Below are 27,973 nucleotides of genomic sequence, written 5' to 3'. Positions count from 1 at the left end.
GGCACATGGGCAGAGCTGGAAAACCCTCTGAGGTGAAACCAATTTTCAGTAAGGCTTTCACCCCACTGCTGCAATTTGATGTTTAAGAATTCTGAAAATTGCCACACCACTATCCAGAAAGTACTTTTTTTTTCCTTTGTAAATGCACCCTGTAGTCAAAATATGACAACCTGGCATGCCTGTCCTTAAAATCTTAATATTGACTAATAAAAGAGGCAAAGGCCTAAGTTACTTAATGCTTTAAAAAATAAAATGTTCTTTCTCCAAAATAAAACAGAAACCTTATGGTCATTGGGTAACTCCAAAGAGTTAAAGAAACTTCTCTTTTTATTGCTATATGTACCTATACACATGTATAAAAAGAAACTACCTCCAAATCATCCAGTGATTCTCTCTGGATAGTGATTGTATAATTATTTTTCCTCTTTCCCCACTTTTGGGAGGCGGTGTTACTTTCCAGTTTTTTCTTACAATGAGCAATATTTCTTTAATCAAGAAAAAGTTATTAGAATATAATACTCTGTTAGTAAATATGGAGAAACAACAGTTAAATGTTATCGTTTCACTAAATTATTTAAGTTGGGAAATACATACCTCCAAGGTACCCTAGTCCCACCCCCCTTTTCTTCTTTTTATAACTTGTAGTTTTGTCAAATTGACACATGCACATGGTTTCATATGTGCTTCCCAGGTGGCGCAGTGGTGAACAACCCACCTGCCAATGCAGGAGATGTAAGAGACCTGGGTTTGATCCCTGGGTCTAGAAGATCCCCTGGAGAAGGGCATGGCAACCCACTCCAGTATTCTTGCCTGGCGAATCCCATGGACACAGGAACCAGGTGGGCTACAGTCCAGGGGGTCGCAAAGAGTTGGACACGACTGGAGCGACTAAACACACATGCACGCATGCATGGTTTCAAGAACCAGATAGGTCTTACAAGAACTGTTTACCGCCTCGCTTTCTACTGCCACGGCCCAATGGCAGTCACTTAAAAATCGTAGCCATTGTCTTTTGGTATTCCACATTTTTTAATAGCTTGCATATTTTGCTCCTTCGAGGTATTATCTGTTGACTCCTCCTGAGGATTTTGCTCTTCTTCTCCACCCTGTGTGCTGTGCCCCACACACTTTATTTTCGGAGGAAAAAATCCTGTCTTCTCCAAAAGTCACAAATATCATGCCTTATCCTAAGGGACATGGAGGGTCCCTACGTGGAATAACATGCAAACCTTTTGGCCTTTTGTGATTTTGCCAATGAAACTTTAAAGTTTGTCCAAAATTCTAAGTTTTAGGTTTGAATTGGGCCATGTGTTGTTACTACGTGGACCAACTGTAACCAAGGGCCAAGAAGCTGGGTTGAATTAGGCCATCTTCTGGATGTGGTTTTTTTTGACCAATAACTATTTTGTTACTCTGTTTTTACTGTAGAGTATAGAGAAAACACACCACCCTAGTTAATTGCAGGTCATTGTTTGCTGGACTTGGTTATTTTGGGGGTCTCAGGAGGCAACTTTCTTGAGCTCTGAGCTTCAGGACATTCTCAAGGAAGTGACTTCTGCCTATATTTGGTGATGTCCGGGGTTTGTGGGGCAAGGGCAGAGCTGCCTGTGTCCTGGGGACCCAGAGGGATCTGTATTAAGTGCTAAAAGTGCTGCCTTTTCCGGAAAAGCTGTTGCATACAGCTTGTGGACTCCCAAGTCTTGGCATTCCACTCTGTTTCCAGAGCCACCCACAGACACCTCTGAATTCTTTGTTCAGTCTTAGAGACCATTCTTCTGGGCCAGCCTGTCTCCTCCAGGCTGGGAAGTGACCCCCACCTCTTGCCCTTGCCTCTCTCTGTGGCCCTTCTGAGTTCTGGAAAAGACTTTACTGGAATCCATGCTAGTGATCTTGCCATCTTTCTCCTTAATGGGGAAAGAGGGAAGGCAACAGGGCAGTGCCCTCTGAAACGAAGACTGAATCTTAAAGTTGTGAGGGACCTTGGAAGCCACATGGTTTGTACAACTCTGCTTCCATGCCTCCAGCAGTGAGAAGCTTGCTCACTCAAGGAGCTGCCCTGTTCCAATACTGGGTGCTCATCTATTGCAAAGTCCTTTCCTGTTGAACTAACAACCTTGTCTGAGATGTCCCTCCAGTAAACGGATGAGGGCAACCTTGAAACTTGTCAACAAATTATTCTTCCTATTTTTCTGGCGTAAGTGATATTGAAAGTGGTTTTAAGAGGCAGCCATGAAAGATGCTGGCAAAAAACATGTTTTCTAAGCACCGAGTGTGTTTGCCAGAGAGGTTCAGTTTTGTTTTTCTTTATTGTTATGATTTTGATTTATTTGCATCTGATAGAATGGTATCAGTGACATGAGGAATAATTACATATCTTTTGAAATTCTAGCCTGGAACCCCACCAGGAACTGATCCAGATTTGTGCCAAGGAACACATCCTAGGTTTTGGGTTTTTTTTTTTTTCCAATGTGTGTTTAAAAAACACTTGTTTGAAATGCTAGGCTTTTTGATACTTAAAGAGCATTGTTTTAGTGGGTGGAGTTCTTGTTTGATCCTCTGAGTTTAAACTTCTTAGCGCAGGGGTGGCCACAGTGACCATCCTGTGTTGTGAGCTCAAGAGATCTCTGAGAGGCAGGTCTTACACATGTGTGTGTGCGTGTGTGCACGTGCCTTGTCTCCCTTTTGTCAACCAGTTCTAAACTTTTCTTGATTTTTACAGCTTTTACTGATCTTCAGACATGCTGGCTATCTTAGGAAAGCCATGTAATATCATTCTTTAAAAATGATTTGACTTTGAGAAACAGGCAGCAATAGATCAACATGGTAATTCTGGGTGTTGGATTATCATTTCCTTTTAGATTTCCTTTTGTTTTCCCGGCTTTATAGGATGAACATGTATTACTTTTATATTGAAGGAAATTATTTGGGAAGGCATGGTTGCTTCCAAACTTACTCCTCATCTGCCAGCGAAGTAACAAGGTGGAGGATGCAAGAAGGATAACAGATTGGAACGTGGAGATGGTGGGAGCCGGGGCTGCCCTGGGAACTGGTATTTCCGTCTTTCTTACTGTCAAAAAAAGTGCCTTTTTTATTTTTACATGTATTTATTTTTCTTTGACATGTCCCTTGCTTTAAAAGATTTCATCTGAGCCAACATCATACTTGTTAAATAGTAATTCCCTCATTGTTGATCAAAGACTGAATGCCTATTAGCGAGTTACTGGGTTATTTTGTGAAGTGGTGCTATTCCAACTGAGGGTAAAGCTGTGATGTTTGAGGCCCTTCATTAGGCGCTGTGTTCTCCACCTTCATTGCTGCCTAAGGTGGGCTGGGGTTCTGCAGTTAGAACTCTTCTGTATTTTGGGTTCAGGACCCTGTGTTTCCCTCTGGTACTGGTAGTTCTCCCCGACAAGCCTGCCTTGACTTTGTTTTTAATACAACACGTGAACAACAGTAGGACAGTAAGGGTCCGTGGCTGTGCTAACCTTTGTCTGCCTCCTCCTTCGTCATCCTCATCCTCCTCATGGTCATAAAGCTGAGTGAGCACTTATAGTGTGCCGGATATGTGTTAAATGTGCAGTGCAGACTGATGACCTCATTTGACCCTCATAACTCCTCTGAAGCAAGGATTGTTAATTAGCCCCACCTCCCCCCCCCCCCCCCCCATTTTATTGACGGGGAAGCTGAGACTCAGAGGTTGAGTAACTTGTTCAAGGTCGTGAGGCCAGAGAGCTAGAAAGCCAGGACCTGAGTAGCTTCCCGTCTCTCACACTTTCCTTTTATCTCTTTCCTCCTCAAACTTTTCCTTCTGGGCCAGGACCTCAGCTTCAGAACTTCTTGATGTCCTATCACCTTGGGTGAAGTATAGCACCTTGTTTTGTACCTGGAATTAGTTGTTTCTCTCTTCACATCTCCCTAGCAGGAGGTATAGGAAAGATGGTCAGACCTGGGATGGAGGGGGGCCTGGGCCACAGCACCTGTAGCCCTCCTCCTGCACCCCAATGGGTCAGGACAGAGTGGGCTTATTCCCAGCTGTGTAGAAAGTGGAGTTGGGATCTGGTTTTGTCCTTTTTCATTTCCCACTGTTAGGGTGGGGCCTTAAGGGTCTGAGGAGGCATTTCCCAGCCACAGAAATGCTTATTCAATTCACCAGAGTTCTTTTTTCTTGCTATCCACAGGTAGGAAGCATAGAAAGCCTCACATCCCTTCCTCCTGGAACAGTGAGGAAGCCTTAGGAAGCTAGGGGAGAAACTTCCCACAGGATGACCTCGGTTCCATTCCAAGGATAGCACGTGGAAGAGGGTTGACATTAATTTTTATTGGGTCTGAGAAGCTGATGAAAACTTTGTGGACTCTTCCCCAGAAAAAGTACAGTGATAATAACTATAACATTTATGTGGTTATAGGCATTGTACTAAGTACTTAGGTGTATCGCCTTCTTGAATCCTTCTCATAACCCTGTGAGGTGTTGAGTTCTATTATCCCTATTCTACAGATGAGGAGACTGAGGCCCTGAGATGCTTAATGACTTGCCCGTGGATGTGCATTTAGAAAGTGGTAAGATTTGCATAGGATTTCAGTGGGACCCCAGGATCTGGGGTACCTCAGTCCTAGAGTACAAGTCACCATCTGCATTGCTGAAAGATGGGATATGTGTACACATGTAATGGGGTATTAGATGGATACCAGCCCCTGCAGCTGGTGGTGACCCTGCTTGTCAAGGAGGTGGAGGAAGGAGAGGTGGCTCCTGGCTTCCCCTTTACAGAATCCTCCCCCATCCTCTTAGACCACTTAGGTGCATCTGCGTGGAGTTTCTAAGTGTCCAAGCTTTGCAGGGCTCCCACACAGTTTTTTTTTTTACTGGCATTTAACAGTCGGTGTGGAGTCAGACATCTGGGCTTCTCTCCTGGTTCTGCCTCTCTGAGCTCAGTGACTTGGGGAGTCATACTGCTCGTTTGCCAATGAGGGAGCTTGAAGAATTCTGACTTTCATTAGGACAAGGAAGGGTCTCACTGCTGTGGGAGGAAGGCAATGCTCTTAATGTGTCTTCAGTGTGGCCCATTAGCAAGAAGCCTACTCAAGGTACAGTGTGCATGTTGTTCTGGTGTTATAGGGCTAGAAACGGACCTGTAACTCTGACCACGCTTGTAGCTCTAGAAGGTACAGTGAGTATTTTCACAGAGCGACAGTGATGGTAGTAATTAAGATTTTTGGATTTGTTTGTACTCCTCGTCCTGCCTGCTTTTCCATTCTGTTCTCTACCTGTTCATGACCCCCGTGGCAGGTATCCTTAAAATCAGAGAACTGTGGAACATCAGTGCTGGAAAGGAACACTGATCACCTATGACCAGTCTTCTCATTTTGCAGGCGTGGAAATAGGCTAAGAGAGGTAGAGGAAGTTGCCCAACGTTACACAGCGAATCCTTGGCAGAGCCAGGCTATAGGCTGGCGTTCTTTCAGTTGTGCCTGCCCAACGGCTGTCCTATCTCTCTTCATACCTTATTCTTGAACAGACATAACTCTTCATCAGTTTTGACCTTGTACAGCTCTTATCCCCTCTGCTTGTTTCCTTGAAAGCAGAGGCTGGGTCATTCTCATCATAGTTTCTCCCTCTTCCTCCTCACTGCTTCTGATGCTGCCCCTGTGCGTGGTGAACGAAGGAACAAAGCCATTGCATAAACAGAGCTATCTCTGAAGCCCTTTATATGGTGCTCGGACCCCTGTTCCACACATTCAAGGTCATGGTAACTTCTCCAACCACCAGGATGACTCTCTGCTGTAGATAGAGAAGGGGGAGTTCCGAGGTCTCTATGTGGTACTTTTCCCCATTCATAAAATGATGGATATACACAGTCAACGTGTGCTGGACACTTTTAGAGGTCAAGGTGGGCTGGCTTCTTTGTGGCTGTGCTGGGGCTGTCTCTCCAGCAGAGGTATTAGTATAATCTGGGCATCAATAAAGAGCATCTTTTCTGAAGTTGGGCTGGCTGATTTAAGGGGTAACATTTAACACTCCTTGGCCATGTGCCACTGTGAGTGAGTGTTCATGGACTTTCTCTTCTCTCTGCTAAACAGGATTGTTGTCCATTACTCAGCCTTCCCAGTTACCCTACCTTTTAAGGAGAATTTTCTCCTGGTTAGCTCAGTTCCTGGGCCTTTTTCATGTAGAGAAAATGAGTGGAGGCTGTGCTGGAGAACTGAGAGATGGGTCAGTCAGAGTTTGTGTGAGTGTGTGTGTGTGAATGTGTGCGAGGAGGGCTTGTATTTGTGTCTGAAAAGGCCCAATACTTGTGGTGAGAAGAAGAAACAGAGGCTAAAGAAAAGGAGAGGGAAAGTGTGTACGAGCTGGGGGTTGGAGGGAGATGAAGAGAACAATCTATAGACGGGTGGCTACTGGCTGTGTATGGGATACTAAGTGGTAGAGAAGGAGGAGGGGTTTTAAAGATGTTTTCCAATATATTAAGAATTGCATTCTCTCCCACTGGCATTCAAGAGATCAATAACATCTTGAATTTTGTTTGGACTGGATTGTAATTGTGATTATGTGATTATGATTATGACTCCCAAGTGAAGATGAGGCTACATGGAGACAGTTATGTTCATGCTACTCCGGCATGTTCTATCTGGGAGATGGAGGCCAACTATGGGGCAGAAGAATGTGAGATGCAGACTTGGGGGGAGTGATCTAGCAAAATGCTCTGTGGTTGGGGTGCAGGGGCCTAGGGCTAATGTGCCAGAGTCAGCGTGTAGTTTGTATTACAATGAACAGACCCTGGATCATTTTCCTGCATTGAAAGTTAAAAAAATGTATCAGAGTTTTCAGATTTGGTGCTTATTCACTTTGTACCCTATTTCCAAAAAAAATATGGGACAGTTCAGACTCAGTGGGGAAAATGCAGTGATTCATTCACGTAGTGTTTTTTTCCCCCATAGAGAGATTTGCCTTAAGAAGGAAGAACATGTTGAGTTTCATGGTCATATTTTACTGACAGAAATACTGGGAAGGATATTTAAATTTTTGTTCTTCAAGAAATTACTCTTTTGTACTGGTTTGAGATGGAAATGGCTTAGCACAGAGGAGGTTTTTAATCCAAGGGATAGAGCAGTGACTGTTTGGTTGAGATAAAGTGCTGTCTTCTGCCAGTGTCCCTCCTGGGGTCGGATTGATCCATGTGCTCTGCTGTCTAGTGTTTGTGTTCATTAAGATGACTTCTTCCAGTGACTGAAGGTACCAGAAGAATAAAACGGCTGCTGGAACTTGCAGGTTTGTGCATGGACATCCTGGCCCCTTTCTGGGCTCCTAGGAACACAGGAGAAACACTTCTGCAGAAAAGCATGAAGGGTTGGCCTGACATCCAGAAGGTTCTAGCAAACATTGGTGTTTTGGGGACCAGGCAAGGACAGAAAGAAGACCTGCCCTGGTCCCTCTTGTATGTTGCTGGTGGAAGTGCTAAGCAACCTTGTTTTTTTGGCCCATTTGCCAAGCATTTGGGGACTTTGAAATTGTCTGTATTTTGGATCTTCTTAAAGGATCTTGTGTAAAGGCAGGGAGTTCCAGCTGCCTCCTGGTGTTTGAAACAGTGTCCAGGGCAGATAGTCATTTCCCATCTAGCTTTACAAGATGTCAAGAAAGTAGCCCTCTGCTGCAGAAGGGTCCTAGCCAGCTCCTGGCCTCTCCATGGGCCACACCGCCCTCAGGCTGGCCCTTTGACTGTGGACGGGGGAGGTCCCAAGGCAGCCCTGACGGTACTGGTCACAGCTCCTCAGCCGTGTCAGCGTCTCAGAGGGGCTCATAGGCCAAGGTTCTTACAAGTAATGGGCTTACCTGGTCCCCTACCAAGTGGACAGTCAGAAACTCTGGGTGGGGGAAGGTTGGGGCTCCACAGGTGATTCCTCTGTACCCTCTGGATGGAGAGCCAAGCCATCTGCAGTCCCAGCCAGAGACCCTGGGTTCAAATTTTATAGACTTAAAGAAGTCAGGGAAGATGGGCACAAGTGTTGAGTACCAGTTTTAGGAAGACATCATTCTGGTGCTTCCAGTTACTCTTGTTTTACTCCCCTGGGCCCAGTGTGCTGGGTGTTCTCGTGCCTGTATCCGGTGAGGAACTGAGCTTCAGAGACATCGAGAACCTGCTGAGTATCATGTACCTTGACAGGCCTGACCAGAGCCCTCATTTTTTCCATTAGGATTCTAATCCCCACCCTAGAACGTTGAGTGTGGATGAGTAATAGATGTGAACCGTATGTGCCATTTAAGATTTTCTAATCCTCCAATTAAAACTAAATTAAAAACTGTTCTAGTAGCCACACTAAAAAGGTAAAAAGAAATGAAATTAATTTTAACTGTATACTTGTAAATCTGGGCTTCCCGGATGGTGCTAGTGGTAAAGAACCCGCCTGCCAGTGCAGGAGACATAAGAGACACAGGTTCCATCCCCGGGTTGGGAACATCCCCTGGAGAAGGGCATGGCAACCCACTCCAGTTTTCTTGCCTGCAGAATCCCATGGTCAGAGGAGTCTGGTGGGCTGCATTTCATGCAGTCACACAGAATCAGACACGACTGAAGTGCTTAGCACGCATGCTTGTTTTAACCCAGTGTACTTAAATGTTATTTCAATATATAATCAGTACTTTTAAAAAATCAGTGAGGTATTTTATGTTCTTTTTCCATACCAAGTCTTCAAAATCCAGTGTGTATGTTCCCTTTACATCTCAGTTCACACCAGGCACATTTCAAGGGCTCAATGGCCACATGTGGCTAGTGACTGCCTTACAGGACCACACAGCTCTGGCACCTCCTGGCTGGAGAGATGTGTTCTGCCCGGGTGCCGAGGTTAGTGAGGGGTTTTTCTAAATAGTTTCAAAATGCCAAGGGATGAATCAGTGCTGTGCCTGTCTGCAAGAGTGTCACCTGAGGAGCATCGTCTAGAGCCCCGGTTGACTCTGTAGCCTGATTGGAAACTACTGCTCTAAAAACATTCACTGGGCAGTTCACCGGGGCTCTGTGCCTTGGCCTTACCCCCTTTCAGACACTTGCATTCCAAGCACGTTCCTTTTGGGAGGTGGTGGTGGAGGTGTGATGGGAAAGGTGGGGGAAGGCATGCCCCAAGGGCCTTTTCCCTCCCCTGCTGAACAGAACTGCCATTTCAGTGGAAAAACAAAATCCTGCATATATATCTGGGTGTGATCATGCATACGAGGTAGAACCTTCTCTTTTGGTGGCTGAGGGCAGCATCCTGTGTTCTCAGGAGAGGTGAGATGAGAGAACCAAAATATTGATATTTAGGGCAGAAGGGGATACTGTGTGTTTAAACTGCGTTCTTTTCCAGTGGTTTGGTTTTTAAATTTATTTGCTGACTTAGAGTAAAAACTTTGATCCTCGAAAGTTACAATCCAGGGTCCAAACCTCAAGTGCCTCAGGCTGGGCAGGTAACATGCCATGAAGGGTGGAGGGGTTTCAAGTCCAAACTTACGGGAATGTTTTTCACTAAAATGTGGCAGTCTCCCTTTTTTCTGGAATTAGAGAAGACCCTCTTGGCCTTTCATTTCCCTGCTTTTGATAGAGAAATATTTCTAGGAGAAAATGCAGTGCAGCCACCCCAAGGAATAGCAACTGACACTTGGCTTTGGTGTTTAGGGAGATCTGAGAGCTGTGCCCATCTGAGGGAGAACTGCACAGCCCCCTCTGCTGTTGTCTTGGAACCTAGTATCACCAGATCGTGCCATTTTTAAGGAGAAACCACAAAGCTAGAGTATGTCAAAGGTAAAAATTTTTGAGATTTTTAAAAGAATTTTAAAACTTAGAAATACAGACTCATAGGAAGTTACCCCTCCTTCTCCCCACCGCAAAAGATGCAGGGGTCTTGTGTGCCCTTCCGCCCAGTGGTAACATCTTACATAACTAGCCCAGCATCCAAACCAGGAAGTAGGCACTGCTGCAGTCTGCTGTCCTTATTCAGATCTCACCAGTTTATAGATGCACTCATTTATGTGTGTGTGTGCGAGGTGATTTAATTTAGTGCACCTTGACTAAGTACCACACATGTGCCAGGTTTAAGGCCAATAGGGATGAGTTAGATTGGACCCCAGTGATCAAGGGACAGTCGGTCGGGGGAAACAGACTAAAGGATTTCAGGATATATCATCCTGGGATAGAGGGGAAGGGCCCTGGCTACAACCAAAGGGACCTTGAGGGACAAGAGGGAGCTAACAGCTACTAAGGCCGCAGAAGGAGCTGCCTGAACAAAGGTTTATTTATATTTTTAAATTTTTGTTTAGCTGTTTTTGGCTGTGCTGGGTCTTGGTTGCTGCATGCCGGCTTTTTCTAGTTGCGGTGCCCAGGCTTCTCATTGCACTGGCTTCTCTTGTTGAGGAGCGTGGGCTCTGGGACCCGTGGGCTTCCGTTGTTACGGCATGTGGGCTCTATGGCCTGGGCTCAATAATTGCAGTACATGGACTTAGTTGCTCTGCATCATGTGGGATCTTAGTTCCCAGACCAGGGATCGAACCTACATTCCCTGCTTTTCAAGGTGGATTCTTAACTACTGGACCACCCGGGAAGCCCTTGAGCAATGGTTTATTAGACTTTAGGCCTGGTGGAGCCACACAGCTGAGCTGTGAGCTGAGTGGTGGTGTGGAGTTGCATGGAAAGCTGGGTATTGGAGAGATGAACTGGAAGAATCTCCTTGTAGGTGGCCCAAGGCTCGTTCCCTGTGAGTCTCTGCATTTGCTCCTCCTTCTGTCTGCAAAGCTCTTTCCCTGTCTCTTCTTGTGGCTGGGATTTTTCTCACCAGGGAGAACTCAGGTCATATATCATTTCTTAACTAAGCTTAGCCCTGACTACCTAACTTCAATCCCACCAGCAAAAACTACATTCAATCCATAATTATCTTATTTATCCCATCCTGGGAGCAGAAATATTGCCTGACTTGTTCATTGTCAAGATTTTCCCTGGGGGCCCCCAAATCCGAACAAGTATCTTGTGGAGATATCTTGTCTTAGAAGTGGATGGGAAGAAAGGAGGGTCCCACCACCTTTGGGAGAAAGGAGAGCATATCCCAGTGGAAGAAAGTATGAAGTCACTGTGAGTCATTTAAATAAAGTAGGTGTACTTTTTTTTTTTTCAAGGGAGCTAAAAATCATTTTGCTATTTTTTGACTAATTTTATTCTACTTTAAGAGCTTTGTGTCATTCAGAGAACTTGGAAACTTCGTTCTCCTTCCTACTGAATCTGTGGAGTAGGTGGGAGAGCTATAAAAAGCTCCCAAAGATTTCTTTCTTCTGCCACTGGGTGTGGAAGGGGGACAGTGGGGCAATAAGACCAGGGGTGAGCAGTGTTTGGGACATAGGAGCCACCTGAGTATTGAGCATCTTGGAAGCTTCAGTGGCATTCAGGTCCTGAGGGTGTGGCACTGGACCCAGTGGGATTTGCTCTGAGAAGTAGGGAAGTGCTTTCATAGGTAAAAACAGTTCGTTTTGTCTGATATACTTCAGGATATATCACCTGTTAAAGATGATGTTAAAGACATCTTAAAGTAATAAATGCAATATGATTTTAAAAATCTGCACAAAAAGGAAAGATAATCGTTGTGGTTTGTTTCTTTCCTGAACTGGTCAGCCTCAAGGCCAGCTGGGGATTGATTTTTCTCCCCTGGACCATCTGGGTTTATTGATGGAGGAGCTGGAGTTTGTGAGGGTGGAGAGTTTCCCAAGAGCTTGGGAAGAAAGCTGGGCCTTGGAGTTCGAGTTACCTTCAGTGGACACTCCTGTGTGCCAGGCTTTGGAGGGGTGTGTGCAGAGTGGGTAGAGCCAGGATCTGGGTGAATGTCATGGGCAGGATGCCTCAAGGTCAGGTGGAGTTAGGACACACACGAATGAAGTAGCAGGGGTTGGGGAGGGCATGAAACCAGAATTCCAGGCAATAGTTAGGGACGCAGAAGTTTATAGGAGCTGAAGAGTAATAGGAAACAGCTCTGGCAATCAAGCAGTCCCAGAAATTTGAAGCTGTGTCACATCATGCCTCATAGCCAGAATTATGATCAGATTCCTGGTGGGAGATAGGAGCCAGGCCCCACCATCCCTCTAAGGCAGAGGACAGGTGCTTTGAGCATCAGGTTGAGGGTTAGGGTCCATTAGGAACCTCAGATTGCATGTCTTGACTCTTCTATCCTCATCACCTGGTAAAACTTTCCATGCTGACTTCAGCCTTTGCAGTTGAACTTGACCTTGGGAATACAACTGGATTAGTGCTTTACCAATCCTACACTGACCTTCTGAGCAAAGGTCCTTCCTAGTCTACTGAATTAGTGGACTAATTGATGGATGTGACTAATTAGATTCCAGAGGCCAGTGGCAAGACTGAGCGGTTAGGGAATGGATTGACTTGGTCATCCTTCAGTTGGAAGGCATGAAATTTGTGGTATACATTGAAGGAACCTAGAGGGTTTGAAGTCACTATTGGGATTCAGTGATCACCAGTCAAGCAAACAAAAGAGCTTAAACAACAACACAAAGACAAAACAGACATCAGCATGGATCCTTATCCATATGTTAGTGGGAAAACAATATAAAAATAAGTGATTTGTGCTCTGAAGGAGAGGTATGTGGTAGTTACGAGAGCATGTATCCAGAGAGGCTTTTGTTAGTCCAGAGTTGGTTGGGTGGTCTGGATTTGTGTTGAGTAGGAATGAAGGTGGCCAGGGTGACTGTCCCAACATCCAGGATTGTTCCATGTTCTTGGGTTGGGCTCGAGATGAGGATATAGATGAGGGAGCTGATGGTTCAGGGTATTTGGCAGGGCTTTGAGCAACTCTTGTGATGTCTTTTGGAGGGTTAGGTCAGAGAAGGCTCTTGTTTTATGCAAGGATATATATAAGGTACTGCAAGAAATTTTGGATTGCTTATCCCCCCAGAAGCATCTTGTGCTTTTGCTAGACTTCCTGCCCCACTGGGCCCTTCCAGATTTGCATTATGGCCAGAGAGGAGAGCCCTTAGACTGAAGGGGCTGCTTGTCTCCTTGTTCTGGTAAAAGATACGATGGATTGCTGCTGGGCCTTGCAGCCAGGGAGACTGACCTTGGTCAGCTGTGGCTTTCTCTGGTGCTGGGCTGTCTGAAGGTCACCCGGTAGCATCTGTTGATGTCAGGGAAGAGATCTGTCTAGGCTGGTCCATTCAGGAAACAGGTTTACTCCGATCTGTCATCCTTGTGGTATATAGCATTTACTTTGCCATTCTTGGCTTGAGATTGTTCAGGCCGTTTCTTGACCACAAGTGGGAATCTGGGAAGAGAAGTGCTGGGCCAGCTTGGCAGGTTTCCAGGCGGTGCATCGATCTGCAGTGTCCTGCTCTTTGGTGGGCAGTAGGGACGTGATCAGAGTACTATGTGCCTTGGAGCTGTTCCTTAAAGGCCATGTTGCTGACCAGATGCTCCCAGACCCTTTGCTCTGCCAGGGTGAGCTGACACAGGTGTAAAAGGGCTCAGATCTGCTGAGACTGGACAGCTCCAGTAGTCTGGGTGCCCTGGCACTGGGTCATGGTATACAGGGATTAGCGCAGAGAGGGAGGCTGCCTTCGTTTACCCAGTTGCCATCCTGGCTGCTGCCATTTTATTTTTATTTAAAGTAAAAAGGAGTTAAGTGATGGTGGTGACAGTATGAGGTAGGGGTAGGAAGTAAACAGACTAAGGATGTGCGACTCCCCAAAGCCTGCATTCTTAAATCCTGCCAGAAAGATGCTCAACTAATGACCTTGACATTGTTCTGAAGGGCGAAAGGTTGTTCTGGAAAAAGGTGAAAGGTAACCCTTTTCTAAATGAGTATCAGAGTCTGGGCATCAGAATCACTTATATAATTCCTAGACCTCCAAACCAGAGATTCTGATTTGATAGGTCTGAGGCCCAAGAAGCTGTTTTCGTTTTCTAAGTGATTCTAATTTTCAGCCAGATTTGGGAACCTGCCCAGCAGGTACAGATCCAGAGATGCGTCCTTGTTTCCTCGTACAGACCTTGACCCTGAACCCTAACCATGGCCGTGTATTGGTCTTCATTCCTCTTTTTGTCCCTTTCGAAAAGCTTGTCTTTCGGGGATGCTGCCCTGGCTTTGCCACACCTGGATCAGGGCTGGAGGCTCCTCTCTTTCTTATCCGTGAAGAAAGGGGGACCTCCACTTGGGCATTTTTTTTCTTTTTTTTCATTGGAGGATAATTGCCTTGCAATATTGTATTGGCCTCTGCCTTATATCAGCATGAATTGGCCATAAGCATACCTGTGTCCCTTCCCTCCTGAACTCCCCTCCTGTGTCCCTCCCCACCCCTCCCCTCTCAGCTGTCACAGGGCACTGGGTTGAGCTCCCTGTGTCCACAGCAAATTCCCACTGGCTATTTACATATGGTGTATTTACATATTTACATATGGCGAGGTATGTGTCTCCGTGCTCTTCTCAAATCATCCCACCTTCTCCTTCCTGCACTGTGTTCACAAGTCTGTTCTTTATGTCTGTGTCTCCACTGCTGCCCTGCAAATACTTGGGCATTTTGATGGGCAGATATTTTGGAACGCTTTCTCACAAAACTTGCTGCCTGAATCTCGACTGCACAGTAGATTCTGGCTGTAGAAATCCAGGTCTCGAGGTAGAGACAGGAACATCCTGTGATGGCACAGGGAAAAATCTGTTTACTGTCTTCTCAGATATCATGGAGGCTCTGGAAATACAAGAAGGTTGAGTGTTTCTACCCCTTTGTTTCTAGGGTCCTGCAGACTCTGGGACAGCATTGATTGCCCTCAGGGAGCGACAGATGGGCATTGCCTGGCAGTGGGGCTGAAACTAGTGGCATTTTTGATCTGGCCACTTGGCAAGGTCAACTTTCAAGAGTGTACCTGTGGGCTGTGCATCAAGTCTTGATAGATGCTGGGTCAGGTGGCATAAGGTGGAGTTTTTTAAGACCTGTAAGATAAGGTCTGGACAGTATAAATCGAAGGGGCTGTTCATAATTTTTGCTCCAGCCTACACTGTCCCTGTCAGTCCCACCTCCCCTTGGTTCGCCCCCTGCCTGACGCACTCCGATTCCTGCTTCAGGCTTTCCTCTGACCCCTGGCCATGTTAGCATGCATCTCTTCCCCTCAGTTGCACTAGGAGCCCCTACTCAGGGCTCCCATCCACCTGCGTCTCCCCAGATCTTTACACTCACCGGTTGTTTTAGAAGTCTTTGAGTGTCTGAATCTCTTGCCCAGACAGAACCTCTTCATGTATCCATCACCTCGCCTGCTGCCTGGCGTGTAATAGGACTCAGTAAATACCTGCTGAGTGAGAGAATCAATACATTCTTTGAGGGGATGATATAAATAACTCCCTTTGTGACCTTATAGTTGAACATTGTTCATTTATTACAGTGCTTGTACCTGTATGTAAGCTTATGGATAGCCTTGTATTCTAGATGCATATTCAGGGACATTTTTCTAGCATAAAGAGTGTTTCAGACAGTTTGGAACGTTACACGAGTACTTTTGAAGTAGCCAATTCATGGTATTTGTGAGAACTACTTCTGTACTTAAAGCAGCACAATTTTATTGAAAATGTCACATTAGAAAACAGGCCCATAGGGGACCTGATATAACTTACTCTTATATTCTTTGGCAAATGAAGGTATGGCAAGCATTTTAGTACAGAGTAGGTTGGCTACTTCAACTGTTTCCTTAAATTGAGTATTTAGCTTTGAGAGAAACACATACATACCCCTGTGTGTATGTGTGTATATATATATATATATTATATAAAATTGACTTTTTGGTTTGTAATAGAAGACTGCTGTGCAGGGGGGCATAGTGGAAGTCCTGGGTTGAACCTCAGTTCTAGAGACAGAGCCAGTTTTAACTGTGGGAGTAGGTAAGTCAGTTTCTTGCTTTCACTTACGTAAAATGGGAGTGGTATTCTTGTTCAGGGGATGCGAACGTCTACAGAAATGAGGTCATATAACTTAAGTTGCTGTATGTGCTTATACCTTTCTTTCCCCCTCTTAGAGCTCAACCCCTTAGAACAAAATTTTCCACTTTTGTTAGAATCACAGGGAGAGGGAAATATTTCTGTATCTAGAACAAAGTAACACAAGGACAGTGATCACCCCAGCTTTTGTTTGTGTTGAGACGCTAGGGAGCGATAGGGACTGTGGCATGTGGGAATAGCCAAGCCTGCCTATGAAGGGCAGCTGTTTCTTAGCACCAGCTGATTATTTTAAGACACGAACAGGGGCCATGTTGACAGATCCTCTCTTTTGAAAAGAGAAGTCAGAAATCTGGGATTTTACGTGACAGTTCTTGATTTTTAAGTTTTTGGCTCAAATTTTCTAAACATATCCTGCAGATTACTATAATACTTGTACAGGCTAGAGGTGACCCACTTGGCATCTGTCATAGATGGTCTCAGGAGCTTCTTTCTGCCTGAGATCCATCGATTCTCATGGGACCTTTTCAGCCAGTGAACTAAAGATTTGGCTTCTACTAGGGGAGGTCAGGGTAAGAAGGAAGTGGGGCTGGAAGATGAGGAGGGAGACTTTGAGTCTAAACAGGGTGCCTAGCCATTGGCATTTGGAAGGCCTCCTTGGAGAGAGGCCACAGGTTGCCTGATTCAGATGTCTTGTATGTTTGTCATTGCAGGAGTGGCATTTGTTGCAAGAGTTTGTGAGACCTTCTCCCTGCTCAGAGCCCCAGGACCAATGCATCTTTCCAGCACCTTACACCACTGGTGAATACGTGTTTTATTTTATTTGTTGCTGCTGCTGCTACAATGGAGGGACATATTTTCAGTGGACTACAGAATGGGATTTTCAGAGAACCACGCTGTGTTTTCTGTCATAGAAGGAAGGAAACTGGGACTGGCCTAGGCATATATGAGTTCTGCTGCCTACCTGGTTCTGCTATTTATTGTGCATTTTTTGACCTCCCTGGGCCTGCAGACAGTGAAATGACTCCTGCTCTGCTAAAAGATTATGTGAGAATGCTTCCAAGGGAATAAAATACTGAGCAAATATGGAGTAACCCTATTTGGTTCTGAGATGTAGAGCCGGGTGATTCTGTGCTAACAAGTTGAGAAGTGAACGCGTATGTTAGAAACGGATTTTTAAACACATATTTCGAGTCCTCCAGAGTGGTTCTTCAAGGGATTTGCATTTTCATTTTTTTCCTTCCTACCACTCCAGCTGCCATTTTTAAGAAAGATAAATTAACTCTGTTTCACAATTACCTTCATTTTTATTTGCCATCAGATAATTTCACAGTTAACAAATGTTCTTCCGCTTTCCAAAAGAAACTTAATTACTCATCACAGCAGGTAAATGTCTTGCATCTGTGACAGCTGAAAGAGGCAAAAATATGTCCTTAACACCAGTGTGTTCCAATGCTAAGAGTGCTTGGAGGCATACTAGCTAGTCGATGGTGAGTGAGTTCTGAGCTGGGGGGACCATGAGCCAGGAAGGCAATATGACCCATGTGTCTTGATTCCAGCCATTCTTTATTGATTGAGAGAAGCTGGTTTGTTTGCTGCTGACTACCTGGTCCACTCCTAACTAGGTGAATCAGATGCTCTTATGACCCAGTGAGACATGACCTGGAGGCATGGCCACTTGGGGAGTATGCAGGTTGCTGGGGTGGGGCGGGAAAGAAGGGCAGTTGGTCAGGCCCAAGGTTAGGGACCCAACTGAAAGGTTAGGGAGGCTGACTGTCCCCATTACTGTGCCTAAAGGGACACAGTGGACATTCTGGCTTCCTCAGAGTCCCATCTTTTAGGAAGAGGTCTATGGTAGAGTCCTTGTGGAAGCAGGTGGTCTCAGGTGGGTGGGACACTTCCTTCGTTCAGTAAACATGTATGAATGCCCACTCTGTGCCAAGGCACTGCCCTGGGCACTGGGGACTCAGAGGACTGAAGCTTGGATTTGAGTGGGGTGACAAGAATGTGACTTCCATGAGGGCAGGGATCTTATTCACTGCTCTCTACCCAGCTCCTAGAAGAGCACCTTGTACATAAATGTGGTGGGTGCTCATGAATAAATGTTTTGTGAATGAAGGAAATAACTAAATAGATAATAAAATTTCAGGGAGTGATAAGTGCTATAAAAGAAGAGAGGAGTTCTTTTTAACATCAAAAGCATTTTGTGTTGGGGTATAGCCAATGAACAATTTTGGGATAGTTTCAAGTGAACAGTGAAGGGACTCAATCATACATGTGCATGTATCCATTCTTCCCCAAACCTCAGGGGTTCCTTTTGAAAGAGGTCTGAGAAGGTCTTTGTTTGGAGAGGGGTGGGTAGAAACTGAGTGCAGAGATCTGAATGTAGTGAAGGAATCTGGGGAGAAGTGGTTAGCAGAGGAAACAGAAGGCAAAAAGAAAGGCCTTGGTGTAGGCTGAGCTTGGCAGGATAGAGCGACAGGAAGGCAGCCAGTCTGGCTGGCCTTGAGCTGGGAAGTGGTTATGGGGAGCAGAGTGATATGAAATGAGGTCAGGGGTAGATCTTATAGGCATGATAAGGAGTTGAGATTTACTCCAAAACCTTGTGTGTGACTGGATACCTTTTGAGAAGTTTGAGTAAAATAGTGATATGATCTTCTTTGAGCTTTAAAATTATTTCTCTGGGTTCTGAATGGAGAATAGACTTTTGGGGGCAAGAATAGAATCGGTGTGACCTGTAGGTGGCCCTTCTGGTCTAGGCAAAAGATAAGGGCATGGCTTGGATTAACATGGTGAATATAAAATGATGTGATCTGGTCAAGCTCGGGGTATATTTTGAAGGTAGAACTTGCTGGATTGAGTGTGTGGTATGAGCAAAAAGAAAAGTGGGTAAGTCCAGTGTTTTTGGCTAGGTGAATGGTATTGTTATTTACTAAGATGGGGAACAGAGAAGGAGGTTTGGGGAGGACCCTGAGAGTTTCATTTGGGCATATTAAGTTTGAAATGCCCTTTCAATATTCATAGAGATTTAGAAATTCAGAGTTGGCTGGAGCTGGAAATGGTACCTTTGAGAGAGCATGTAGATGGTATTTGAAGCTATGAGACTGGAGATGATGATTCAGGGAGAGAAAGAAGGGATAGGTAGAATTTGGACAAAGAAAAGAAAGGCAAAGTGTTGATTTTCCATATAAAACTCCTACTAAGAAGTGAATGAAGACACATCTCTAATGAATAAGGGATTTGTTCAGTTGCCAAATCATGTCTGACTGTTAGCTACCCCATGGGCGGCAGCACGCTATGCTTCCCTGTCCTGCCCCGCACCATCTCGCAGAATTTGCCCAAGTTCATGTCCATTGAACTAGTGATGCCATCCAACCATCTCATCCTCTGTCATCCTCTTTTCCTTCTGCTTTCTATCTTTCCCAGCATCAGGGTATAAACTGCTGAATAAGGGATAAGTTCATGTAATACAAATATAAATGACTCAAGTGAGATGACATGAAAATAGTAATAAAGCCTCACCTTATGTTTTTTTTAAAAAAATGAAGATACTGTGACTCCTCCAAATCAAGAAAATTAGTTTTAGAATTGCATGATTTAAAATCTGGCCAGCTTGGAGAAGGAAATGGCAACCCACTCCAGTATTCTTGCCTGGAAAAGTCCATGGACAGAGGAGCCTGGCGGGCTGCAGTCCATGGGGTTACATGACTGAGCATGTGTGCACGAGTGGAGGGAGATGGGTTGGTAGCAATAAAGTGGTAGAACTAAAAATAATAATAATAATAATAATAAATTAAAAAAAATATAAAATAAAATCTGGCCAGCTGAGTGAATTATAAACTGCATTTATGCAAGTGGCACATGGCTGTCTTTGGCTAGCAAGCAGAAGGATCCAGCATCCTTTGCCAGTAATCGCCTGTAAGTTACACTGTTCTTTACATGCACTAGAACTTCTACAAGCTATTTTGATGAAGTTTAATTCACTGTTAGTTAATACATTGCAAATTGTTTTCATTCTCTGATCACACTCAAAATTTTATTAAATGAAGGTTTGCTAAATGGAAAACAGTCCCTGAAAATCAGTAATTTGGCAGTGAAAGTTGTGATATAATTTTATGAAAAAGCCAAACAGACAACCTTGATTTGCAGGACCACAATTTATGAAATATTTTGATATCTTTGAAATACCAAAGATAAATGCTACAAGATAATAAAGCAGCAAAAATAGACAGTGATGGTTGTAGTAGATGTATGTGTTTCAGGACCACCCATACACCTTTAATCATCAGCCACTGATATGAGAAGATTATTTTTTGAGCAAACACATTTTCCATTTTCATCTATTTATGGGTTTCTGGCACAGAATACAGCTCTATATTGGTTTTGTCCCCTTCCCAGAGAAAACACCCCACTGAGCTTCCTGCATATTCTCCCTGGACTCCTTGATTTTTCTGTTTCCACGTTACCTGGGAAATCTTAGTCTGATTATCTCCAGCCCCCAGAGACACTTTGCCCCCTTCCCAAAGTTACCAACTCAAAGCCTGTCTGCCTCCTCCCTCTCCTAGGTTTAGGGTCCCACCGTCTCTGGCTGCCCTGTGAGCCTCAGGTTAGCCCTCCCCAGATGTTCTTGGATATTTTCAAGATGCTCTTCTTTGAAACATTTCCACTTTTTCTCCAGGCTTGGTTTTTTGTCTTTTTTTTTTTTAAAGGCCTTTTGTGCAAATGACAAAAGCATGGAAAACTGTGCAGCTGTTGAGGGCAGTGGGCTAAGCAGCATGCTGAAATGTGCTGTTTCACATTGCCCAGGGTAATGGGCAGCCCTCACTTGCTTTTCCATGTATCTCAAGACTTGTGTTTTGGTGAAAATATTCTCAGTGAGATTTAGGGAATATCTAATCCTGGAAAATGAGCACTTATTGGGTAGCGTTCTATATCTGAAACCACTGATTTATGTAAAATGAAGGTTTCAGTGGAATGTTCATGACGATTGATAGCAACCCTGGTTTTCACTTGTCATCTTTGCTCAGAGTGGAGCCTAAATAAGATTAAAAAGAAGGAAACGTACTGGCAGTCATAGGGTGAGGATTTCTCCTATTTCCTTTTTAGTAAGTGGTTTTAGGAATGAGGAGAAAAAAAAATTTGGTACCTTCCCATGCCCCCAGAGACTTGAGTGGTGGGACATTTAAAAATGGTACTATCTGCCTTATGTTTTTTTTTTTTTTAAAAGCCAGGTGTGCGGAATAGTGCTTCGTTGCTCATGTGCATATGGGCCATCTTAGAAGGAGATGTTGGAGATGAGTAACCTTGGAGGGGGGCAGTGGTATATGAAGGGAACTTACTTTTCAGTCTCCACCCTTTTGTCCTAAATCTTTTGGTTTATGTATTACCTTTCAAAAGAATAATAGTACCTCTTCTTGGCTTAACAAATGACCTAGAAAAATCTAAATTTCCTTCACTACTTGTTTTTATCATCTTGCTTGATGTGTATGTTGACCAAGGTCATTGTTGGTTTAATCTCCATTGCCTTTATTTGTTGTAAGGCTTCATGTTCATCAGCAACTTGGTGTGAGGCTTTGGGAAGAAATTTTCCTTTACTGTTCTAGGTCCTTCTGACTGGTCTAAGATTTGAATTGACATCAGATAGATTAACAGGAGAAAACGAAACAAAAGTATAACAACCTGTATGCAAGGGAGAGACCCAGGAAAACTCAAGTAACTCCCTCAAGTGTCCAACACTAGCTTTCAATACTATCCTTAGCTAAAGATAAAAGAGGATGAGAGTCAGTTATGGGAGGTGACCAGGAAAAGGACTGTAAGCTAAGGTAAGGTTATTATGTAGATTAATCATCATCTTATCCACTGATAAGAGTTTCTAGAGGTCTGATCATCCTCCTCTACCTGGTACAGCCAGGGAGACACCCTTACAAGTGAAGATTTACCTGTAAGTGTTTCTTCTAAAAGGGTCACTTCTGTTTGGTTTTCAGAATTTTTCCCATGTCTGTTGTTTCTTAGAAACTATAACCGGCTTAAAATAATTAATATGCCAAAGAGATATGTTTTGGGGTGGCAAATTCTGTTCCCCTACAGCCTCTTTAACTTGACCTTCACATTTCTGTGTGTTACAAAAACGTCAATCAGGCCAATTTCATTTCCTCTTTCGCTCTTTCAAAAAGGATTCAAGTCTGTTTCTGACTAATATTTTATTCAGCCACCTTAGACAAATGTGAATTCAAATGGGGGGTAGTTGACATGAGTTGAGGCACAAATATTATTCATTTCAGTGGGTCATCTCCCTGCTGCCCTATAGAGCAAAGTCTTATTGCATTGTGGATCAGAACATGGGATTTGGAATCTGTTGTGGTTGATAGTTCCTAACCCCAGAGTTCATTCAAAATGATCTTCCCAAACTCATTTTCCTTGTTTTAAAAATCTCAGCACCTCTCAGAAAATGTCAGTAATTTGCCCAAGTTGTAACTTTTTTTGAAAGCCGAGACTGAATCCAGTGTCTAAGACTAATGAGTGGATCACCGCACTGTTTGGAGTGTGTGCTCTTTGAGGGTCGGTTTCTGCAGAGGTCATTGTCTAAAAGTATCTTCCTGGGCTCCCATGTCCGTTTGTGTTCCCAGAGGTTCATAAAGCTGTTTTCTGGCCAATATTTTTGTGTCCTACAGAGCCATGACATCCGTTCTGTGCAGCAGCCACATTTCTTAGGGTTGATGTTTCTCCAAGAGATTCACACGTTTGATTTTATACTTTTAAAACAAACAGGGAATTGTATCACATTTGCCAGCCAACCATGTGTAAAAACAAGATACTTTCTCCTTTTCTATCTAGTCACTACAAACAGTGAGATTTTTTTCAGTCCCTCATCCTCCTCACCAGGTTTGGGGAAGTAGATGTTAGATTGTGCTTGGGGATGCCACTGAGATAAGGCCATCAACATCATCTCCAGTGATCACTGAATGTCATGGAAAGAAATGATCTTGATTGCTCCACTGACTGATTTAGACTAGGCCCCACCTGATACCTGCTTCACAACAGTGCCCTCGTCCTGCAGTCTCTTATCAGCATAGAGATGACTCACTCTGTTTTCCTCAGTAAGAGATTTTTTCTGGTCTGCTGATTCCGTCAGTAATTTAAAAGGAAAAAAAAAAAGGTTCCTGCAGGAGTGTGTTTGAAAAAAAAAAGACTACATTATTTGTGCTTGAACTTGCACAATTGAACTTTCACTTTTATAATCAGGTATTGGTTCTTAGGCTTTTTTGTGAGAGGAAGGGTCAAGAGCACCCCCCCCCCCAGATGCATATGTACCAACATAATTTGCATAGATAGTACTTTTATATTTTAAATAGATGACATTCCCCCATCTGGTTATCATGCCTTCTAACTTAGTCATATAAACTATTAACATACCATTATAAAAGTGGCTGCCTCTGGGTACCTCTGGGTGGCATTTCTGATTAGACAAAAAGTTTAGGGAAAATTGCTATGTTCAAGGCAGCCTGACTTGGATGAAATGTGCAACTTCTGGAATTGTCTCAACATGGACTCAAAAGCTGAAAATATTCTTAAATGAATTTCTGTTGTTTTAATTAAAGAAGGAAGTAGAGGTATCTTTACCCTTCTTGCTTTCTAACAGCTAATTTCAATCTTTTTCCTCAAATATATGTATTCCCCCATCCTCATTCCCCTTGGGCAAGAGAAAAGCTATTATAGGGGAATAATATAGGTTTAAAAAAGAGTATATTTAAAAAAACAGTGTATAGAATCCATCCTTCATTTTCCAATAAGTTTGTGTTTCTAGACACTGAATTTGCTTCCTGAATTAATCATGTTTATAGCATTTTATTCTTCAAACTGTCTATAAAACACCAGTATTTTAAAAGTTTTTAAAGTAAGTGACCAGAATTTTCAAAGTTGGGGAAGTTTCACATGACTGGTTTTGTAGCTGCTGTACACAGTGAGAATATCTAACAGTGCTGAGCCATATTCTTACATGGAACAGCATAGGCTGGAGTGGAACAGCCATTGTCACATCACATGAGAGCAGTGAGTCCCAATTTGTTGCAGTCCCCAGACCATCATTTGTTACCTGGTTGGCCCTCTCAGCCTATGTAACTCCAGCCTTTGTAACTCCTGACTTTCAGTATCAGTTTAAAATCTTATCTTGACAGATAAAAGGATACTGAGGTTCAGCAAAGAATCATTTTGGTATCCCCCTTTTTAAATGTGGAAACTACATTTACAGTGATAGAAAAATAGTTTTCTGTGGAGTGAAACATGTTTTTTTTTTCTTAAAGAGATTTATGCATTTTTAAATAAGAGGGGAAGGAAAGACAGCAATAATGTAATTTTTCAGTATTCTTTACAGATATCCAATCATTACATTAATTTTGAAACAAATCATGTACTCTGTATAATGTGGTTTGCTCATAAAATTACCATGTTGGAAACATTTATACAAATCTACTAATTATATTTGCTCTTAAATAGTTCCAGTTTTTTTTTTTCTTTATTTCAAATGGAGCTGAACTACTGAACTTGAAGGAACTTGAAGATTTCTTAGTTTCCCTTTTTATAATAAGCAGAAAAAAATTATAAAACTGGATGACAGAAGTCCCTGATGTTTTGGTGAAACAGAGCTGTTAATTTTTTGGTCCAAAATATTCAGTAGATTATAGGAAAGGAGCTTCATACCAACAAAAGCCAACAAGCAGTCCTAAAACTTTAATAACCATGTGAATTTAATCTAAGTCATTCCCATTTTACAAGCTATTGTGATCAGTCTGTTTCTAATAACGCCCTTTTCCTCCTAAAATTATTCCTGTAAACTTCCGAAAACTAAATGCTAGCCAGAATGGTGATAATCTCTCAATCCTTTTTCATTTTTAGCTGCTTGGCTTTGGGTGAAAGCTCTTCGGATACTCTTGGTCTGCTGGACTCGCCAAGGAAGAGACAGTAATTCTCATTCTGGTAACCTCTTGGGCCCTTACTGGCCACCTACCCAGGGACAACCCACCCTTCCCTAGGCTTTGTTTGTTTCTTATATGTAATGAGATTGTGTTTGAGTTTCACTCAAACCCCAACAGTCTAGAATTGTCATGTTCTGTCATGTGACCCACACACGCAGAGCTGCACATGAGTTCTGGGAAACTCTGGCGACCAACTACATAAGCAGTTCTAGGGGGTTAGAAGACCAATATCTCAATGTGAAACCATTAGGTGGTGTTTCAGGAAGTGCCGAGGAGCTCCAGTTCTTTGTCTCAGCGCAGAAAGAATTCAATGAGAAGCAAAGTAGTAGATAAGAAATGATGTATTAGAATAGGATGTCCATGAAGCTTAAAAGCCATTAGGGTGAGAGAGTGTCACACCCTGAAAACTTTCCTTTATAATCAAAGGAGAAGCGGGGAGGGGGAGAAGACCACCTTCTTTCTCATGCTTGAGTAGACATCACACTTTCATCATTAGCGCCTCCTCCAGGTTGAGCAGGGGAATTTTCTTGTCTCTATATGGCCACGCTAATGCTGTCCTGGCTATGGACAGGGTCTTTCACACTGAAATGTCACCTTTCCATAAATTTGTTTTTTAAGGTGTGCAGATAGCATGATCTGGGGTCATTAACTTACTGAGCTCGCTGAGCAGGATGTGGGTCTCATGCCACCATTGTCTTACTGTTTTGGGGCATGTCTTGTGCTTCTGTTGCATGGTTTTGTTGCTAAGCAACTCTGCTTTCCTGAGTGATCATTAACTTCAAGGGTCTCCCATATATTATATATATATATACTTTTTGTTTTTTAACTTCCAATCCCCTAGTGGAATTAACTATCTAATCACCTATTTTGTCCCTTAACTCTGTCCCTGTCAAATGGAGGAGGATTCCTAATGCCATTTCTTCCTCATGGTTACCTGGAGTAAACATGAGAGAACAATGTATAAAGGGTTCTGTACTCAGGAGTTCACAATGACCTTGCAAGAGAGTTCTCTAGCTCTGTTTAGTAGATGGTGTGGGCAGATGGATTTATCTTCCTGGCATTCTATAGAGTTTCCATTGATCAGTGCTCCCAGCCTATAAGCTGACCCATGTTAACTGGTCAGTCTCTTGGACACTTGAACTTACCAAGTGATGCTTTTCCTTTATTTCTTCCTTTATTTTTGATTTTCCTTTATTTCCTTTATTCCAAGTGGGTGATGCTTTTCCTTTATTTCTTGATAGCAGGTCCAATACCAGTTGCAGACCACCTGTTAGCCATTATCAGTCAAAATTGTTGACCAGAACAAAAAATAAATGAACGGCAGACAGGTGTTAGTGGAGTAAACAATACATGTTGTAGAACATGTTAACACAGGGCGGTGCCCTAGAGGACGCTAGGGCGGTTTGCTTGGGGCTGGATCAGCAGTTGGCTCAGGCCATGCTATGCTGTCCATTGGCTGAGAGCTTATCCTGGCACCAAGAACGTGGAAAAATAAATAACTATACACGCAGTTCAGGATAATGTATATACAATATATGGAACCTATAGGAGTATGCTTTTTATATTAAAAGCATTTATATTACATTGTGTCTTTAGGAAATTTATTTCAGAACTAAATGGCACTACCATGATCCAGTGCTGCTTGGGTTGGCATTAAATGGACGGTGTGTATAGGAGCAAAGCAGGAACCAGCTGGTGAAGGCCTTGCCATTGTGTTAATAGAAAGGATCTTTTTGGCAGAGTCCTAGGCTATATTCTTGGTTCACATGCCTGGAGATACTGTGTATTTGCAACTCAGCATCTAAATCTGTTTACTTGTTTGGGGACTTCTCTGGCGGTTCAGTGGTTAAAACTGTGCTTCCACTGCAGGGGACACAGGTTCGATCCCTGATCAGGGAACTAAGATCCCACATGCTGAATGGTGCTGCAAAAAAAAAAAAGTGAGCAAAATCTTGTTTACTTGTTTCTTCAAGCAGTGGTTATGGAGTAGCTAATAATATTTGCATAAAACCTTTTGGCATGTGGGTAGACACATAGACCTTGTCCCACTTAAGTGTGCTGTTTCAGAGTCCAGTCAGAAGCATGGGCAGCAGCCTGCATGAGTGGATGACTATGGTTTCTGTTTCCTTTTACTTTCTTCAGTATTGATGAGCAGAGGTCCCCGCAGCTTGGCCTGGGCTATGCAGGAAGGAGCTGAGACAGGTGGGCAGAAAGGTTGCTACGGAACAGTGCTCGGACAGGCGTTCCCAGGAGCAGAGGAGGTGGGGAGGGTGGTCTGCTTGAGTGTGAGTGTGGTGGGTGGGCTGCAGCCGTGGCTCTGAGGAAGATGGAAACTATTTGAAACAGCTGCTGTGGGTTGGGCACCAGGGACCAAGCAAGAGTTGAAAGCAAGGCCTGCTGTGTGATGAGGAGGAAGCCTGTGTGTGAAGCAGGTGTAGCTTGGCCATGTGACTCAGGGGAAGAGGGACAGGCTGGGGGCAGGAGTTGGGTGGTTGCTTGGTGGACTGGCCTTGTGTTGGCATGCGCTGACCCTGAGAGTGTGGCTGTGTAGAGAGGTGTTAGGATGAACAGTAGAGGGCTGTTGGAGTTCTGGGTTGCTGACAGGAGCTTTTCTTACTACTTTATCTCTGAACTCCTCCCATCATGCGTGCCCTATTGGGCCATTCCTCTCTGGGGATCATTTTGTACATAAGATTCCTTTTGCCCTTTCCTTTGGTCTAATTACCTACTTCAACTACTGGCCTGGGCATCACTTCTGGGAAGCTGTTCCTGATTGCCCTCTTTCTATGCCGGGTCAGCTGACGCATCGCCCTGTCCACGTGTCTTTCCCTGCATACTGTAGAAGCTTGTTTACAGGCTGCTGGCATAAGTGACTGGACGGTTCCTTGAGTGCAAGACTGTTCTAGTACTCAGCAGAGCACTGGACATACGGAAGGTATTCAGTAGAAGGGGACATGACTGATGGAGCTGCAGTATTTAGCATAATAGTATAACGGAATGTTAGAACTGGAAGAAAACTATGACGGCAGCTAGTCTAACTCATTCATTTTATTCTATTTTCTTATATA

General features: G+C 43.8%; 1 protein-coding gene across 5 annotated transcripts in view; it reads left to right on the top strand.

The window, feature by feature from the left end:
• The window catches only part of SORBS1 (sorbin and SH3 domain containing 1), a 232,300-nt gene that overhangs the window by 45,744 nt on the left and 158,583 nt on the right, over positions 1-27,973 (top strand). For all 5 annotated transcript variants that reach the window (XM_061162242.1, XM_061162241.1, XM_061162244.1 and 2 more), the window contains exons 2-3: positions 16,647-16,734; positions 24,826-24,906. The gene's annotated coding sequence lies outside the window, so the exon portion shown is untranslated. The remainder of the gene's footprint in view (positions 1-16,646; positions 16,735-24,825; positions 24,907-27,973) is intronic.

This window comes from Dama dama, chromosome 15 (genome assembly GCF_033118175.1).
Source record: "Dama dama isolate Ldn47 chromosome 15, ASM3311817v1, whole genome shotgun sequence".
Classification (NCBI taxonomy): domain Eukaryota; kingdom Metazoa; phylum Chordata; class Mammalia; order Artiodactyla; family Cervidae; genus Dama; species Dama dama.
The sequence above is the reverse complement of the archived record's forward strand: the minus strand, read 5'-3'. Positions and strand labels throughout refer to the sequence as shown.